Raw genomic sequence first — 20,494 nt, 5'->3', positions numbered from 1 at the left:
TTTAAGTGATTTACGAAGAATTCATATGGCTGACGATCGATATTATCATTTTCCTAGATACTGCCTACCTCCTAGAGACATTTGATCTTTTTCCGGCTAATGAAAATTCCAAATAAATTTACGCCACTTTAAGCTGTTGTGAACCAGTTTCCACTCCTCTCAAGAGTTCATTTCTATAGTTACACCAAGTTACGTTGCCGTGGACGGGGCTTTACACTATCATCATTACATAATAATGGTGTATTAATGGGTCTCTTACAACATTATCAATCATCTCAAGCATGAAAATTTCACCAACTACGGAGGTAAACATTTTTAATTTGAAATACAGAAAATTGGCACTGCTCACTTTGGCCGAAGTTTAGAAATAATACACTAAGAAATCGTATTGTCCACTAAATTTTAATTTCACAAACTCTACTACGCGTGTTTCAATTGGCTTGCAATGATCATCAGGTAATTGAAATCGAGTACGGAGTACCCGATGATGATTAAAAGCCAAACGAAAAATTTGTAGTACCTACTGTTTGCGAAATTAAAGTTAAGTGGACGGTACGCTATTATTATAACAGCAAATGGCTAAGTTCTAACAACACGTATCTCAAAATTTGGCCGGTTTGACTTAGGTATCTTAAACAAAGTGCAATAACATTTAAAAATAAAATTCAAGCAAAAAACAACTCTTTGTTGGAAAATGTATGCTTCTTTTTCAGTTTTATGAATTTTTTGTTTTTAATTTTAGCGTACAATCAGAAAAAAATGTATCGCTTTTTTTTACTCTACTGAAAAGTTGCTATTTTTGAGATACGTGTTGTTAGAACTTAGCCATCGATATAGTAGTATAATTTGTTAGTATTCGTGACATTTTTTGGACCAAGTGGTGTGCCAAACACCCTAGACCCCCTGTCAAACACTCTAGAGGTGACTCGCAGGGTATTTTGTAGATGTAGATATCTTCGTGTGCCATTCAATACCCTGTTCCACGATATCACTCCGAAAAAAGTTGACTTCATTCGAAGAAAGAAAGTTAACCTACTCACCTAAGTGTTCAACGGGAGTCTGCTAAGTGCCCTCAGGGTATGCCACACAACGAGGAAGACCCAACGTGCGGGCGAAGATGTAAAAACACAAAGAGGTGGCCGGTGCTTGCTCGCTGGTCCGCAGCCGGCTGGCAGACTGAAGGGACTGTGTTTTGCGTCCGTGGCGGAGCGGAGTGGGGGATAGAGGGGAGGGGTGTCCGGCGGCGATGGAGGGGAGGGACAATTTGAGGGGAAGGAAGGAATCTGGAAATCTTCAAGGGAGCGGAGGATACCTCACAGACGGGAATATCTCGCAGATTACTGCGGTAGTTTCGGCATCAACCATGAAGGTGGCTCTCTTTAAAATTCCATGCGGCGTTCATGTGAACATTTTCATATGCGTTCAATTATACAGTAGGGGGGGCCGAAAAAAGTTTTTTTTTCCTGATCAAGTTTGCCCTGCGCGGAAAGTTGGGAAATAATCTCAGGATCTCGCACTCAATTTTTTTTTCAAATCGGAAGATATTAACCACTGCCATTATTAATATCCTAGGATAAAGTGAAAATAATAATGAGTCACAGAGTTCATTCTATACATGTTGAATGTAATGTTAACATGCAGTCTAATTGAGAGTGACATTAATTGCCACATAATTGCATTAAAAACAAACAGATTGCCTTATAAGTTTAAGCTTCCAATGAAAAACTAACCTAGCCTGCCCATCGAAATTATCGGAAAAATAAAATACGTAACATTTTGGCTGAAATCACGTATCAGAAAATTCAAATTCCGTTTAAGCAATACTAAAGAGTCAAATAAAATTCCATTGCATAGTGAAAATGAACCTGATGGCATTAAAGAGTAACCTAAATGGTATCTTTTTCAAGCGAGATACGGGATGGGATATCCGTTTTCCAATCTTAAGAAACGTTATTGCTCTGGGAACACTTGGGTTCGTCTTCATATACATGCACAGACTACCACAAAAGCCACCTAAAAGGCGTGTGACAGGGGGTGTTAGGACACCAGCCGTCTACATATAAAAAGCAATTTCTCAAACAAAATTACGATTAGCATTTATATAAGTCCCTTATGGTTCGGGGGACATACGAATTCTCATATATATCCGTTCGGAAAAACATCTCTCTTAATTTATTGCTTCTCTCGGACCTGGAAATTTAGTGCGGCTATAATATGATGTTCTCCGTGTCGCTCTTAGGGCAGTTTTACACGGGGCACGGAACTGCGCAGGTTATAACTGCATTAATTTCTAAAATGGCGTGGAATTGCGTGAATGCATGAACGAAATTAGAACAGGGGCTATTTTGCCTTTTCACGTCCACGCATTCTCGCATATGTTTTTAGCAATTCTCCACTTTACACGACACAATTTTGACTGTGCCTTCGTACACAAGTCAGATTTTGTAAGTGCGTGCCCCGTGTAGAACTATATATGTAAAAATGTCTATTCACAATTGCTCAAGCAATCTAATCCTAGCGCGCAGCCTCTGAGTCTCTAGCGGATCCCAACCTAATTCGCTCAACATCTGTATAATGCTTTCTCTGCGCCCGTAGAAGATCTTGACAAATCGCGTAGCTTTCCTGAGTATTTCAGATAACAAATCAGAAAAAATAAGCGTGATGGAGTGGAATTTTTCCATATTGAAATAAACACGCAATTTTTCACGATTATCAACTTTTACTCCCGACCTCAGTTTCGATATTACATCATCATCTTCAAGGTGGTTCGACTTTTTTGAAGATCTTGTAGATGATGCAGTAACCACGAAACCATGGTCGGGAGCAAAAGTTTATAATCGTGGAAAATTGCATGTGTTCCTTTCAATTTTTAAGACAGAATTTATTTATTGTTCACGAAAAATCTGTTAGATTAAAATTTTACCACATTTTTACACGTTTTTTACTGTTGCTTTCCATCGCTTTCGGCTTACACAAGCGTACTAGAGAGCTTACAAAATTCTGGGGGATCAATCACTTATTTTGGGGATGAGGGCTTCCAATGGGAAAAAATTCACACAAACCGCAATGCGGAGGTCAAAAGGGTGTGGAGCGAAAAATGAACGATATGTCTCGAGGAAGCTAATTGGAAGAGGATTTGGATCGATCGAAGATAAAAATGCGGAGATGAAGATAGGGAACCGGGGAATTAAGTAATTGGATGGTGTGGAAGGAACTCAGCGAGGTTATTAATCAAATTACAGAGATATAGAATTTTATATCCATTTATAACCCTGTTATCTCGTCGTTTGATCTCTTTATTGCTTCCAGATGTTAAGTAATTTCTTAGCCCATTTGCTTTTCGATTGATAGTCTAAGTACGTGTTCATTTCATTATTCCATTAACTTAGGCTCATAGTAATGGAAACGTAGTGTCTCTGTCGATAGAATTTCGCAAATATTTCATGTATTTTTAAAAACTGAATGGCTTTTCACGGCGGAAAATCCACATTGAAAATTGCTCGAATTATAAAATATGGTACAAAAATATTGGAATTCCTCGAATTTTATGTTTTACCATTAAGTTTGGGAACGAGTTTTTGAATAAGCAAACTAAAAGTAGACCCAGGTGCATGCCCAGAAGGTGTCGTATCATCAAAATAGTATTTCCCCATAGCTTGTTTGACTATGAGAGTAGTTATTATTTTCCAATCTCGAATTCAAATGAATTTCAACTGTATTCTGCGTGATAAGGCAGAAAAACAATATTAACGGATACAAATTTTCTACTGCAGATTTTTAAGCTATTAATAGTTAGGAGTTTTACTTGGGTTTAGTAGTAAAATTCTCGGTGGTTTGGTGTTGCTTTTACAACCAATATTATGCTTAGAGGTCATACCAACGTTAGGATTGGTGACTTATGACGATGATGAAAACGCTTTTCGAAGCATAGCGTCGTCATCAAGTCAATGCAATAATTTTGCAATTTATAAAGAATTACTAAACTATTAAGACAGTGTTTACAGTCCTCAGTCGCGTAACAGCTAATTATTCCCTACGGCAACATTACGGCAGTTACACACGGGGCAAGTACATGCGCAGTCGGACTTATGTATGAGGGCACAATAAAGCGGCGAACTGCAAAAACACATGCGAGAATGCAAGGATGCGAGATGGCAAAATAGCCCACTCTAATTTTGTTCGTGCATTAGCGTAACTGTTAGCCATAATGAAAAATAAATGCAGTTCTAATCTGCGCAATTATGTCCCCCCTTTAAAACGGCATTAGGTATTGCAGTGAAGATTTCTCGGGTTTTGCACGAGGTCAGGTCCTCCATATCCCGGTGCAAAACCTGAGAAATCTTCACCGTTATTTTTAGCCGGGAAAGAACCAAAAATTACATCGGCCTTAGGCAGGCAGCTAATTTGACCGAAATTAGTGTTTTCCAGTGGTCAAAATTGCAGCGTGATAAACGAGAAATTAAAATTGACGACGCTTATTTTAAGTGTCGATGTTTATTATTCGGAAATAAGAATTAAAATGTTACGTGGATAGAATAGCAGAAGCCTCAGACGAATCCGCCCAGACGTCTGCAGCGTAGTTATTGGCTGAGGTATCCGGGAGCCTTAAGGAGCCTTGTTGACTTGAGGATGATGACGATGAAAACGCTTTTCGAAGCATAGAGTTGTCATCATTTCAATATATTAATTTTGCAATGTACAATCAATTAATAAACTATTAAGTGAGTGTTTTCAATCCTTAGTCGCATAAGAGCTACTTCTTCCTTGGCGCTTATGAGCCACGGAAAGGACTTATGCATAGAGCACGGTCACGGAAGAAGCTCCTCAGAGCGGCGGAAGTTTACAAGCGCTTTAAATGCCTCAAATGTTTGCGTTCCGATGCGCGAAAGAGGAAAAATTTAAATGCCCGGCGGGCGAACATAAAAAAAGGCATCCCGTCGGCAGCTGGAGGCGATTCGCGAGTGAAGTTGGAGGGGGAGAAGCCGCGGAGATTTTTCGACTATTTATAAACGCCGAATCTCCCCCGGAGGCAACCGCGAGCATCCTACGCTGGAGAAAAAGACGAACGCATATCCAAAAGACATATATGAACGAATATATTTTTGACTTCACTCGAGCAGGGCGTGTCATCATTCCTTTCATTGAGCTCTGTGATTACCGATGGTCGTAATCGATTACGACCGATAATCAACGGAAACAGAACATTTCACACTTAACGATATAATCGACTCGTACAGATATTACCGACAAATATATCCACTGATGATATCTATGCCATTTTTTATCGATCGATTACCTACGAAAACCCGTTATTACCAATTGATATCGATGTTATCGATTGATATCCATACCTTTCTATAATAATATTAGATTATAAAATGATGGACACGAACACATTTCCACAAGACATATATGAAGAAATATATTTTTAACTTCACTCGTGCAGGGTGTATCATCATTCCTTTTATTGAGCTCTTTAATTCCCGATCGTCGTAATCGATATCGATCGATAATCGACGAAAATCGAGCATTACGGACTGTTATCGATTTCATCGACTGGTATACACATTACCGACAAATATATCCACTGATAATACCTATAACATTCTAGATCGATCGACTGCCAACGAAAATCTGTTATTATCAATTGCTATCGATATTATCGAATGATATCGATAATATCTATACCTGACCATAATGAAAGTAGAAGAGAGAAAATGATGGACACGAAAATATATCCACAAGACATATCGAGAGCTACTAGTGCAAAGTAGTTTCCCAAAAAATTTTTCCATCCTAGTGTATCTTGAATTCCAAGTCTATAAAATTTTTATGTGTAAAACCTGAGCCGTAAAATCAATTGTATATGAAATTTCAACCATAAAATCGTACGCTAGATGACAGTCGAAAAAGGCGTATCTCGGCCAAAATTCAATTTTCGTTTCGTGACCCTTATTTTAACTATAAATACTTTATGAAGAGCATTTTCGTGTTTTATCTCTATTCTCACACTTTACTGAAGATAAGTTTCCCAAATGATTTTATGGACGATATTTCGGATACAATTGAAAGACTTAAATTTTTAAAAGCGATTTTCTTGTCTAGAAATTTAAGATACACCTGAATGGAATGAATTTTTGAGATACTACTTTTGCTGCTAGAAGCGCTCGATATGTGAAAATAATTGTGATCGAGTCCTGGCGAATTTAGGATTCGTCAAGCGTATGGCGGGAACATTTTCCAATGAAAAAGTAAAAGAGTGGTGCTATTTTGCACTCATGCAACCACACCTTGAATATGCACCGAACATATGGATCCAGGAATACTTAACCCGTAAACTTCATAACAAAAGGATAGCTGCGCGATTCGTTAAAAAAACTGCTACAGACGTAAAGACGGCGTTATACAGATTTTAGAATTTGGTAGGGAGCCGCTTGAGACTCAGAAGCCACGCGCTAAGCTTAGATTGTGTGAACAATTGAGAATCGATTTCTTTAATAGCGATACGGAGAACATCATATTAGAACCCCACTATATTTTAAGGTCCAACAGTAGCGGAAATTTAAGAGAGATATTTTGCCGAACGGATAGATAGGAGAATTCCGTTTTCACCCGCAGGATGATGGACTTTCATAAATGTTAGCCGTGATTTAGTTAGAGCATTTCCTTTTTATGAGTAAATGGCTGGTGTCCTAACACCCCCTGCCACACGCCTTTTAGTTGGCTTGCGGGGTAGTATGTAGATGAAGACGAACCGAACCGTGTATGCTTTAGATCTTCTACAAACAGACTGATCCATAATTCGGGAGTCATTTTTGATCTTTAATTTTAGCCACTCAAAATGGTGGCCCAAGTAAAGTCATTTCGCAATAACGTTACGAAATGTTTATACCTTATTTAATTCGTTTATCCTCACCTCTGCCTCCCGATAACGTCACTTCGTTCAAATTTTGCGCGCAAATAAAGGGAGTATATAATTTTCAACGCATCAGCAACGCCATTGCTCGCAAGTTGTTTGTTTCTCGAGACTGGTAATGATGTGAGTACATGGTCAACCGAATTTACAACCAGTGCTAAAAAAATTCATTTTGCTTTACAGGGAGTTTTCTCATATTTGCCAACTATAAAATTAACGTGTGATTTTGATGAAATTTTGCACGCGTCACGAAAAGGTCGCAAGTTTTTTTTTTTTTTTAACGTACGCCAAATTCATTCATGTACATTTCGAATTAGCGAAAAGTATTTGTTGAAGTTTTTGCGTGAAGATTTCCATTACAAACGAAAATTAAATCTCCGCCGAAATCAGTTCACTACCAAATTTTCTCCTCCCGTGGCATCACAACTAGTCGAAAAAAGCGAGTTCTTTAAAAATAAATATGAGGGTGATCTTTAAAGGGCCAACTTTTGCGTAGCAGTCCACGTGGGTCCATTATCACTAGGTTCCAAAACAAACTCCACCCTTCCATACAAAAAATATCCTTTTCTCGGACTCACCCCTCCTGACAAGATATTTTTGAACTTCTGCCAGAAAAATTTCTTGGGGCAAACTTGGTTATTATTCGACCGCTCCCGGCTGCACATATTGAATCCTTGTCCACAAAATCGTACGTGCAAAACCTAAGTCATATAATTGTACCTGAAATTTCGTCCACCGTTTCCATTCCTATGTTCCCATTTACGAACAGAGCAATAAAAATTCACGAAAATTATACTTCTTCTCTGTGATTACTTTTATAGCTTCTGTTACGTAAATGAAGAATGGAACTATTTTTTTAAGTGAATAGCATGCCTTTTGTATATATTTGTCTTTAATTATACCTTTTCAAAATTGGTTATTTTCATCACCCCTGTAGTGACTATACGGTTTATTCGATGTTTTCAACGGTGATAAATTAAATGCGAAAACAATCGGCGTGTTTCATTAATGTTTCGGATACTAAAGGAAATTTAATTTTGCCCCACAGGGAGTGTTCTCATATTTACCAACTATAAATTTAAACGAATACCATGAGTCCTCGTTTAACTCAGCCCGATTAACGTAATTTCGCAATAACGTTACGAAATTTTTAATAGCTTAATTCATTTGTTTATTCACACCTGTGCCACGGGAATACGTCAAGTATAATTCATATATTGCGCTAGAAAAAAGGGAATATACTCATTTTTCGTTACTTTCATGACACAAACGTAATTTTCAACCCATCAGCACGCGAATTCTTTGTTTCTCGAGTGTCGCAGTAACGTATGTTTATGGCCAACCGTGATTATAATCTGTGGTACTCTTGGCACCGAGAATATTTCCACGTCGTCGGTGGAAAAAAGCGGAAATAGGTAATTTTGGAAAAAAACTGAGTATCATCAGATGGAGCGAGATTGGAGTCACTTCCATTGAAATTGGACAAGTGTTACCCCTACCTCGGGTTTAAATTTTAACGTCCCATTTCCGGAGTGTTTTTTATAAATGATATGAATGCCAAATTATAGCTAAAAATGTAATTTCTTCCTTCATATACGACTGTGACTAAAATTTATGTAATCATTTTTAAGTAAATTTTATATAAACATTTAACAAAAAAAACTTTATGAACTAATTGGTCAACCTGAACGATGCTAAGAAGTTATGAATATGGAGTCAACTTTATCGAAACGATTTATTGCAATAGCTAAATTCTGAGTAGCAAGTATAGCCAAGGAATGAATGCCCATGCCCATCATTTAGTAAATTACTAGCAGATCACCCGGCGCTGCTCGGTCAAGGATAGTACCCAGAGAAGTGGTAATTCATGGCCACATGGTAGGATTTTCATGTTTTCTCTTTGAGCTTGTCAAGAGGTGAGCCTACCCGCCAGAATATTCAACCACAGACGTTGTATGACGTGACGTAACAAACTGCAATGAGAAAACGACGCAAAGGATGCGTCGGACACAACCAAAAGTAGCACTACGGATTTTTGGAGCATTAGATGCACCTACTCACTAACTTTGGTCGAAATCCGTCCGGGCGTATGAAAAGGCAAAGCGGACATACAAACAGATACCCTCTATATTCAAAGATAATTCTTTACTTCTGTCAAGGACAAGGTTAAGGACACTATGCGCGCTTTCTTAATTTTTCAGGAGGGTGGTTTTTGGGTTTCTTTTTAAAATTAACCAGTAATTACTAGAAGTTTAGGTTATTATACCAACAACATTGTTATATAAAAATGTCGCAAATTTTTTACCTGACCTTCCAGTAAATACTGGTTAATTTTTTTATAAATCCTGAAAAATTAGGAAACTGGACATAAGCAGTGTCCTTAACCTCCGAGGTACAGAATTAAAGATAGGATTAGCATGAAGAGGATGACGTGATCTCTCCTTATCCGCCAACCCCACGCCTAAGAACGGTTCGTGAGAGCTTGGTGGTGGCCATTTCCTTGAATGAGCGCGGCCAACGTGATCACAGAAAATCGAGTTTATCTCCATACTGATAGGAAAGCCAAGTGAAGGGTTAGAGGCGTGTATCCTTTGGGCCACACAAGCATCCTTTGTAGGATCCTCCAAGCCAAGCCGAGGCACATCCGATAACGACTGTTTGTTTAGGTCTATTGGAACGACACAAGAGAACCGCCTATGAGGAAGTGGGTATACCATCGCTACCGCGGGAAAGGATGGCTAGAAAGAGATATCTATTGATTATAGGTAGGCCGGTGCGACGCAGAATTGGAACGTGGGTGGTCTGGGAAAAGTAACTTCTTACACCACGAGCTGCGCCATTGAAATAGGTCGCATTAGACGTGAGCGATGCATCGAAACATTGAAGAATATCGCAATATTTATCGGAAATTTGACAATGAGTTATTTCCATTAGCTAAGTAAGGTTTTCCGTAAAAACGAGAGAATTCGCTTAGTAACAAAAAATGATCAGAACCCTCAATTAAACATCAAGATAATTGATATGGTTCGAAAAGACCGTTAAGACCGTAACGTCACTACGATAACTATATCGGGACGTTTGTTTTTTACGTCATTACGATAACTATATCGTCTCGATATAGCAATCGTCTTGACGTTAAAAATAGTTACCTATAAGAAAAATAATTTTTCCGTTACTTTGAACGTTAATAAAAAATTACAAACTGTGTAAAATTGGGTGAGATTGTAACCGTACGGTACCCTTTTTCACTATAAATAGTTTGTTGAAAACAAAATTACATTAATAAGCTATGCCCCGAACCATTCAAGCAAAAAATTAATTTTCATATAATTATTTAACAAAAATAACTTTATGAACTAATTTCTTAACCTTAATATAAGAACATGAAGTCGACTATATGGCAACGATCAATATGAATCGCTTAATTTTAAATCCGTACCAGCAATAATAACCAAGGAATGAATGTATTATGTCTATCATTAAGTAACTTTTTATTGCTAACTTCTAATGTAAAACCGTGATTCCAGCCACTGTCACACATAACGTAAATAGACATCACAGGTACATAAGGCTTTAGATCCCATTCTGAGAATTACAAACTAGAGCAGTGCATTTTCACCACGAATAAACATTCGTCAACTCTCGAACAGCATCGCATAGCGTTTGAAACCAACAGTGGAATCTATCCTTTTGTGGACTGTAATAAGGTATGCATTTAAACACTGTGAAAAGAACTCCATGGTGATCCAAATCCGATCCACGTGTATCGCGGCAATAACATTGCATTCACTCGGTAAATCATCTCTTGAAGGGACAACGATACAATAAAAATGCTAAGTCGTAACCCATGTAGGTCGAAAGGTTCTTGGGCCTCAGCCAATTATGATCGTGACGCTCGTGAATTACGACAGGAGCACATCAATTGGTGAATAGATATTCGAATCATGCACGGATCATTCGCGGATGTAAAAGACATGCTGTGACAGGCAGATTCTCATAGGTTTGTCTATTTTATTGGTGATTTTTCTCAACGAAAATCGAATCGATGGTTAAAATCAATCCTGAGAAAAGGGATTGTTAAGCATAGGGGGATAAAGCCACCCTCCGTAACTCCAGGAAAAATAGGAAAGATGGTAATCATTTAGGAGGTTATTTAATGCAATTTGCTCACTAAGCAGCGCTTTAATACTATTTTACCCCAGTTTATAGATCCTTTAAATACTTATGTAACTATAAAATACGTAGGTGGACTAAATACAATGGAATGACGCATAGTTCAGAATATCAGGTGAAGCAATACCGGGACCAATCAAAACGGGGGATAGCAATGTATTTTTAAAAGGCATTATTTGTTTAATGATAATTGAAGCACGAACTGACTTCATATTTCCGTAAAATCTCACGCCAGTGTCTCAAATTTCGGGCTAGTACAACTTATCCCGTAGCAATCAGAATAAAAGTCAACAATTAGTAATCTTAAACATTAATCACACAATATTTCAGAAAAAAAAACATTTCTAACTTCAACAGACTAATGTTTACAGAGATTAACTTGAACTACAAGCGTTGACGACGGCTTTCGGGCGTCTCTCCGCGCAGTCTTGTGTAAAGCGTCGACAAATTAGACATGACTACGCGGAGGATCGCCCGAAACTCGTTACCAATGTGGAGAAACGCCGCGGAAACTTCGAATACAATTTTGAACGATATGCATACACTTTTTAAAATTAATTATTTCATTTTAACCCGTTAACGCCTAGCGGTACCATATGGTACCAGCTGGTAGTGCAATGTTAAAGGTACCTTTTTTTATTTTTTGTACATCATTAGGGATTTTGAGAGTTATAAACAGATAAGCATATTTATGACAACGTTTTTCAGAAAAGTTTGCCTTTATAAGCAAGGCTTGACATTTTTGAGTAATTTTGGATGAAAATGAATCTTTCTTCCTGCGTAAAATAGAAACTATTCAACGTTTTTGGGATTAAAATGCGAAATTCGAAATGCTTATTTAATTTAGATATTTTGACCCCTTTTGGCCTAGGGGTACCATATGGTACCAGACTATATCTTCAAGACCATTAGTGCTAAAAGTATAAAATTTGCAATAAAATAAAAATCAGATTCTAATTGATTTAAAAATATAATGTTACGAAAAAGTTCGGATGAAATTTTTAATTCAGGCGTTACCGGGTTAATTGTAATTTTTCGAATAATTGAAAATTTTAAAATTAAAACTTCTCGCAAACTTTCTCCGACTTCATCTTCAATCAGTAATCTTTCCCGGGAGTAAATATTTGACTTATCAAAAAATATTAGATTTATCAAAAAAGGCAGCAAAAACCAAATCCCAGCATCATTCCCTGAAGAAGGTACCAGCAGTCGGTAACGAAACGTCGGAACTATCTCCACTACGTCACGCGGCATATACCCGTATGTCTCCATCTTTTAATCACCGCGAGCCGCGAAAACTTCAATCAAGAAATATTTTACTCAAGTGACTTTTTTCAAGGAACTAACTCATAATTTTAACTGCTATATCTTAATAGTGATTTACTTCAAACGGTTACTCACTGAGAAAATAAAACTGTGTCGTACGCATAGCACGGGATATTAGCCCACTCAAAACGGTGGACGGCAATGAAATTGAAAAAGGAATATAAGAAAGATATGTTTATGCTTTTCGAGGAGAGAAGAAGAGAGTTTGTATTACTTCATTTCAAACGATCATTCCAATAAGGTATTTCCCTTCATCAAAGAAAACGTAATGCATTGATTGCGATTCGTTACCCACCATTAGTGTATTCATAATATACAAATTATTTGGTTTTAGAAATACCGATTTAGAAGAATGGCAATGGTCAATTTTATCCTCATTTGAAAAAGGCCAGATTGGCACCCATGCGATTCCACTCCATGTGACGTCAATGGGACCAAGTTTCTATACGAGTAGATAGGAGTTTTACATTGTCTGATATTACCAATGCATGCATGAGGCACAGAGCTCGGGGAAACATCTCTTAATAATCACCCATTGAAATTACCTAAGTTCGGAAAGTTTCCTTCATTTGATAGGGTAATAATAATCCTTATTTAAGCCAAGCGCAACCTGCTAGCAGGGTACTCTGCTACCTGCTAGCACACTGCGTCGTATCAGCGCTCAAAGCCTCGCCGCAAGGTCATCTCACACGGCGGCAGCTGGAACCAGAAAAACGTCACATGCACTTTTCCCAGCATTCCTACTAAGCCGTCGCGTTTTCGCGCGCTTGAAATTTTTCACTTTTCGTTTGATCGCGAAAAATAGGTCTCGTCATTCAAAAATCTAAGAGCGTGAAATGCGTACTTTAGGAGTAATAATCTTTCGATTTAGGCAATAAAATATAATAGGAAACCGCCCTATTATCTCGGCTTGATCGTTGAATCTTAAGGGCTATCGGGAATGACTTGGCTACGCTTTCAGGTGCAGATGGCTTAGCAGATATGTAACAGTCATCACCCAAGTTCCCAGCATCCTGTTGAAAGGGGATGCTCGCGAATCCACATGGCCTCGTGTTGCTATTTCCTGTTAGAGGAAGGGTTTGCTGACAGACGCGGAAAACATGACGCAACGGAGATGCAGAGGTTGTTGGGGACGGAAACTGCTTCTATTGTTAATCCTTCGATCAAAAAGTAACGGATAAATCTGCCATCTGCCCCACAAGTCGTGTCCAAAGGAATGTGGCGGGTTGTGTCAAGCCATCATACATTAAACTGTGTTACCGTATTATTATTATATGATCAAAAATTCCTGGAGTACAGGTCATATAATGCAAAAAGTTTTTTGCCAACGTTTCGGTTTATTTTTAAAACCTTCATTAGGGCTATGAATGTGAAAATGAGAGTACAATAAAATAAAATATTGATAAATAAACAAAAGTTACAAAACAGTTTTTTTTTCTTTTTTTTACTATAATATAATAAAAAAATGAGAAGGGAATATACAAGAATATACATTACATTTTTTATTATTATTTTATTGTAAAAAAAGAAAAAACTGTTTTGTAACTTTTATTTATGTATCAATATTGCATATTATTGTATTTCATTGCACTCTCATTTTTTTATTCATAGCCCTGAGTAAGGTTTTAAAATAAACCGAAACGTAGCCAAAAAACCTTTTTGCATTATATGACCTCTATTCCAGGAATTTTTGATCATTAATTAAAAGAGGTCACGACAAAAGAAAAAAGAAAATCTTATTATTATTATTATAGTACTCTACCGATTAAGTAGATTTCCATGAAGTTCTAAAGAAGCTTCTGGAAGCCTCCCTTTCCTGCAAGCACTACTCTCTTTAATTTATTGTAAGGCCAACTCTCTTTTAATCTATCTAAAAATCCTATTCCTTTTTCTTTCCCTCCCTCGTTTACCTAACATTTTACCCTCTACACCGTTTTCAACATTCCGTAGTACTAAGTACTCGCTCCATCCATACCTTCTGTCTCCTCTGTATCTCATCTAAAAGCTGCCTCTCCTCGCCAACCATATCCAGCACTTCGCCGTTCCTTTTCTTCTCCGTCCATTTCACCCTCTCCATTCTTCTCCATACCCACATCTCGAATGCCTCCAGTCTTCTCTCGTCCTCCTTCCTTAGTGTCCACGTTTCCGCACCGTAGAGAGCTACACTCCACATCAGACTCTTCACTACCCTTTTCTTTAAACTCTCACACAACGATCCTCTAATTAGAATTATTATTTTATTAATTATAATAATTCAATAATAATAAGTTTATTATTTAATACAACAAATTACATTTCAATAACAAATGTGGAGTAATTTTAGGTAGCGTTGAAGACCTACCTGTAGAGAACTTATTTAAGGCTAACATTAAATAATAATGCACTATGTTTCTACACAAAAATAAATATAGCCCCTGTAGTGATGCATGACTGTCACTTAACAGGAAGTGAGAATCTTAAAGCGACTTACCAAGTTTTTTATAACTCATTTATACCAATTATTTACAACCCAGTGCCTTGTGAGAGAGTTGGCTTCTTGAGGTCGACATTGCATTTATTTAAGTACTTAAATAAAACTAGGTATTCCACCGATTAAGATACGTTTCTTTGGCGTATTAACAAAGTATTCCGGCAGAATCCTCTCCCTTTATTGACTTCCCTCTTCCGTTTACAATGAGGCCTATTCCGTTTTCTTCTATCAAAATATCATATTCTCTTCCTTCCTCTCCCTCATTTACCCTCCAAAATAGTTTGTAACATCCCTCTCCGTCCATCCATGCCTTGTGTCTCCTCCGTATCTCATCTAGAAGCTGCCTCTCCTCACCCACCGTGTCCATGTCCGCTTCATTTGCACACGATATTCTCTTCTAGATGTCCTTAATGCTGTGCCCGTTTTTCTCAAAACTACAAACAATTTTAAGTGCCTTTTGAGACAAAGTTTGCTGCCAGAAGTAGACTTTATATCCCGATTAAAATAAAATATCCTGATTTAAATCCTTATCCTTTAAGGGAAAAATAAGTATTCCCATACCTATCTGTTGGTTAAATTGTAACTCTTAATTTCATCTTTTCTTCAGGTCTTTTAAATACAGAGCGGTTGCAAGACAAAGTTCTCTCCCGAGGGATATTTTTCTACAACTTAACCAACTTAACTTAACCCCCCTCCGTGTATCTTTTTGATTTATCTGTTCCTAATCGTCCTAGAACCAGCTTAGAACGTTGCCTAGAAAAACCCTTTATTTTAACTGGTAAATGTTTATATAGATCAACACCACTTATAACTATTATTTTTTCTATTATATTTGTTTAAATTTAATTACAAATTTCAGAATAATTGGAACTTGGAGAAATAAAGCTTTACGCTAATTTTCTCCAACTTCATATTGAATATGTAATATTTCCACTGAGTACCTATTTGATTCAGTCCCTTTTTTAAGTAAGTAACTCATAAATTTAACTGCTTTATTTTCCCACTGACTTACTAAAATCGATTAGTTTTTGAGAAAAAAAATTTCTAGTCCAATGAGATAACGTATTCTGAGATAAAACCTTAAACGCCTAATTTTTTCAGAAAAACCCTTTTTCTAAATATAAACAGTTAAATATGAACAGATATAAGCTTGAAATATAAGCCTTTAATTTTTCAAAGTTACTTTATTTAATTAAACTTTTTACAATAATTATAACTTAACTGCTGCTGGACCTAGGTGTCCCCTCAATATCGCACCAATTTGCACTAAGAACAAACCCTCGCGGGCCGTGCGCTGAAATTTATATGCTGCGTCGTCCATATTGGGCGATTGCGGCATATAAGCGGATGCGCACGTGCACCCAGGGTTCGTTCTTGGTGCAAATTGGTGCGATATAGAGGGGACACCTAGGCCCATCAGCAGCAGCAGCAGACTTGATAATGTTGTTTGTAACGACGAAACGCGTTGTGTAATAATAAGACTCAGTGGAAATATTGCAATGTCTTAATTTAATAATAAAACTAACTAACAAATTAAACTGTTTTTTTTATTTACCCATTGATTTACTTTCATTTGTGACTGTTTGAGAAAAGACATTTTGTAGTCCAAAAAGATAATGCTTTCGGAGATCAAACAAAACTTTAATCAGAAAATGTTTTGGAAGCCCGCCCAAACATGATTCGCGAGCACCTTGCTACCATTAAGAGCTAACCCGGGCTAGTATTTACAACCCTCAGCATTATCGCACGACACGCTGTGGCGCGCATCTCGGCTGGACCCAGAGCGAGACAATCAGCACGGACTCTGAGCGACCACCCACGCCCTCTGCAGGCGTGGGAAAAAATCTTCTTTCTCTCCAACGGCCACCGAGACAGGAGATAGGGTTCCCCTTTCAACGACATGCCTTTTTTTCCTTATTGAGCCGCGTGGTGTGCTAGCAGAGACGCACAGTCAGTCCGGCGAGCATTTCCACGCACAGATATTAAAGCTCCTACCCCCAACCACTAGCGTACATAAAAGCCTTTCAAGGGTGTGCGTCATTTCCGCGAGAACCGACCTTGCATCCCCTTATCAACGCGAGTCCCCAGTGACCCCTCATGAGACAAGGCGGCCATTTGACGATGCTTTGAGGTGCGGGTGCTTTCGCCTACAGTTTGATATCTCCCCTATCAACACTAGGAGGACGAGATGGGTCATTCTGAACTATTCACATACCAAGTTAAAAATGAAATTTAACTCTCATTCTTTCGCAGCTCTCCTTTGTATTAATTCAGTTCACGGATTAAGTCTTTCCGCACCGGATCTCAAACGCTCGCTGCATATTCAAGGTGCGGTCGGACGAGTGCGAAATACTACTTTTATTTTACTTTTTCATCCGAAAATCTTCCCACAATACGCTTGACGAATCCTAATTTCTTCAGGGCTATGCCGCAAATATTCCTTATATGTGTTCCCTACGATAGGTTCGAGGTTATCGTAGCTCCCAGGGACTTCACTTCGTCTGTTGCCTTTATGTTAATACCATCCACAGCATAAACATGGTTAGAGTTGGACGAAATCCTTAAGAAATGTACCGACGAGCATTTTCTATTTTTTTTCGAGAAATTCTTCCCTTATACTCTCATGCCTACCCTAGCACGTCCTATTACGCATTAAGGTCACCCTATTGATTTTGTATTGTCTCTAGTCGTGTCAGCAGTTATCCTTTAAGCCAATAGAGAGGAAATGGAGACGAGTAGAGTGAGGAATTAGACGGGGAGTTAGACTCTCTTAGCGGAGGAAACCAAAAGTGGATCCATGCGAACGACATAAAGCAATGAACTTAGGTAAAAATGATGGAAAGAAGGCTTCCGCGGAGCGGTGTAGATGATTGGCTGCTTTCGGGTTCTCTCCCGCGTCGGTTAATCTCACGCTACGATATGTTTCGCAAACGTTACAGTTTGCTTCTTCAGGTCCGAAGAATGCTTTAAAGCAATAAAAAAAACTTCACGGTAGATTCAGTAAACCCATTTCAACATTTGATCTCATCTCATATTCGAAAAATTTCGCCGCAACGTTTTCTAAGATGAGAAATATTTACATTAGACATACAAGTAAATGTTGAATCATAGAGATTTTTTTCTTTTGATTCTGTTCACTTATGTTCATTTTGTATTTATGCATTATCAATTTTTCATTAAGATTCATAGACCACCTGGCCTCCCAAGACCACAGGATTGTAAGGAAGTGATATTATATAATATACAGCTGTTACATGAAACTGCAAAAACAGTAAAAGTTCTTAACCTTATATCTACAACGAGTAACGCGTCACGAAAAAAGACGATATATGTTTGGTTGATAAATGGTATAACACTCTCTCCATAGTTAAAGATTGTATTCGATAATAACGACGATAATCGATAGCGATATTATTCGGCTAAATAAAATCTGTTGCGGATTAAAACATCAGTAGAAAGTTGATTGTTTAAAAAAAAAAAAACCAATCATTTGGACACTTCTGGTCTGACCAACATCACCAATGGTTTTTCATCTTCATAATCACATTTGCAGACTTGGAGACAAGAACAAGATCACCCGCTAATTCTTGTTCAAAGTAATAATGTCACTTTATGATGTTTCGCGGCGCTTTGTGTGTTGAGCATATGAGCTTCCACTGTCGCCTCATCAGAAAATCCTTCTACAACACCGCCACTTTTCGCGCGCATAAATGCGCGGCTTCAAATCAGATCACTTCGCCGGGTGTGATGGAAGACAACAACCCGATATCACCCACGCTCCAGCCACAATTAGATTGAAATAAATCCCAACTCGAGGCCACTGACGCCTATTTGTTACTAGCGGTGTAGAAGCAGAAATTTCTTCGTGTAAAACCTACATTTGAAAAAAATGTCATTATTCGGGAAATGCTAGTCTCAGGACAAGTTTTTTCTATGGTACTCAAGGAGCAATTCTACGAGCAAATTATTCGGAATCATTCGTTGGATTAACGTGGGGGTCAAGTGGACAGAGGTCTCTCAGTGATTTCTTTTAATGTCATCTATGCTTGTAAATCGACGGCCCTATAAGATTCCCGTTATTTATTAATAGAAAATAGACACACCTAGCCATTTTTGGCGAACATGAAGGCTGGGGCATCGTTACAGTATTGCTGTTGGTAAAAAATTCACGAGCAAACCATGAAGTGCGAGGCGAAAATCGCCGAGTTTCAAAGCAATTTTACGCTTTCGCTTTTATTCGATTTAAAGAAAAATCTACATTTTACAACCGGAAATTCCTCCGGGCCCAAACATTACCATCAATACCCATAGACTCCGAATCCGATAATACCACCCACTAAGTTCTCTATTTGACAGTGGGTTTTCGTTCAACGAACTTCTCATATGAAGCTGTTCTAATTATCCCTATGATATACTAAGATTGCGAAATATAGGCCTGTTGTGGCAACAATAATCAACAGTTTTGGAAGCGAAAAAAATCTTCATCTCCAAAGGAAACATAGTTACAAGGCGAAAACCTTTGATCGCGCGATAAATTCTTTTACGACTGGTGTGTCCCAGAGAAATTACTGCAGTCGGAGGACATTGGTACCCCATGACATGCGAACGTAAATGTGTTCTCAACCATAAAGGTTAATGAGTAAGAATGGGATTGACTTATCAAATAGGGGGCAGGAGGAAGGGCTCACGACAGCATGAATTATATTTACTTTTCTCGCGTGATAAGAGGTAGCAAAGACTGAAGCTCGACTCCGTTGCTAATAGCCAGGCCATAATTGAAACTGCGGCTGAAATGATCAAAACAAGGAATTGTGGCGAATATTGCTGTTGGTGTGGAAAAGGAGTTGGCTTGTCGTTTGACCTTGCTTTATTAGAAACAAAAAATGTACGACTGAGCTACTACACAGAATACGAATTGTGTTCAGAAAATAATGGGAATTTTAGCTTTTTGAGAAAAAAATATTTTCACATTGGGCATATTCGTCTGTGGCGACGAAATTGCCTCAACATCTCGTCGTCATATGTTAGACTGTACTCAAATGAGACTTTCGGACTCCGCATCAGTGCATATGTAACTAGACTTACTCTTTGTAAATCACTTCTGTGGTCGTGTGAAGACATACCGGGTATATTCGGAAAATGGTGGAAATTTAATTTTTATATTTAATTTATTAATTATTCTACATTAAATAATGTTGCTGCCTTCAAAATTTCCCCCCTTTAGATTTTATACACTAGTGCGAGCGCTTATTCCAATCCTCGAAACACTTCTCAAATAATTTTTGAGATAGCCTTCAGCTCTCTCAGAGATTTCCTTTACTGTTATCTACGCTTATAAAACGAGGGCCCTCTGAGGATCTCTTTTTTATGGAAATTGAAAAAATTCACATGGAGCGAATATGGTGGCTGTGGCATCGTTACTTTATTGTTTTTGTCCAAAAATTCACAAACCAGCAATGAAGAGTGAGCCAAAAATCGCCGAGCTCATAAAAAAACGTCTAACCTTAGAGGCCGCCGCAGGCAAAAGTAAAAAGTAAATAAAGCTGAAATTGTTACCATACTTAAGGGGCATTTATACCAATACATTGAAACAAATTTGACGATCGGAC

General features: G+C 38.0%; 1 protein-coding gene across 4 annotated transcripts in view; it reads right to left on the bottom strand.

The window, feature by feature from the left end:
• Positions 1–20,494, bottom strand: part of LOC124168881 — a 350,296-nt gene that overhangs the window by 27,297 nt on the left and 302,505 nt on the right. Inside the window, exon 1 of one of the 4 annotated variants that reach the window (XM_046547254.1) lies at positions 1,041–1,110. The exons of the other annotated variants lie outside the window; for them this stretch is intronic. The gene's annotated coding sequence lies outside the window, so the exon portion shown is untranslated. Of the gene's footprint in view, positions 1–1,040; positions 1,111–20,494 lie in introns of those variants that run through there. 4 annotated transcript variants of the gene reach the window in all.

Source organism: Ischnura elegans, chromosome 12 (genome assembly GCF_921293095.1).
Source record: "Ischnura elegans chromosome 12, ioIscEleg1.1, whole genome shotgun sequence".
Classification (NCBI taxonomy): Eukaryota; Metazoa; Arthropoda; class Insecta; order Odonata; family Coenagrionidae; genus Ischnura; species Ischnura elegans.
This window is presented reverse-complemented; position numbering and strand designations above follow the sequence as displayed.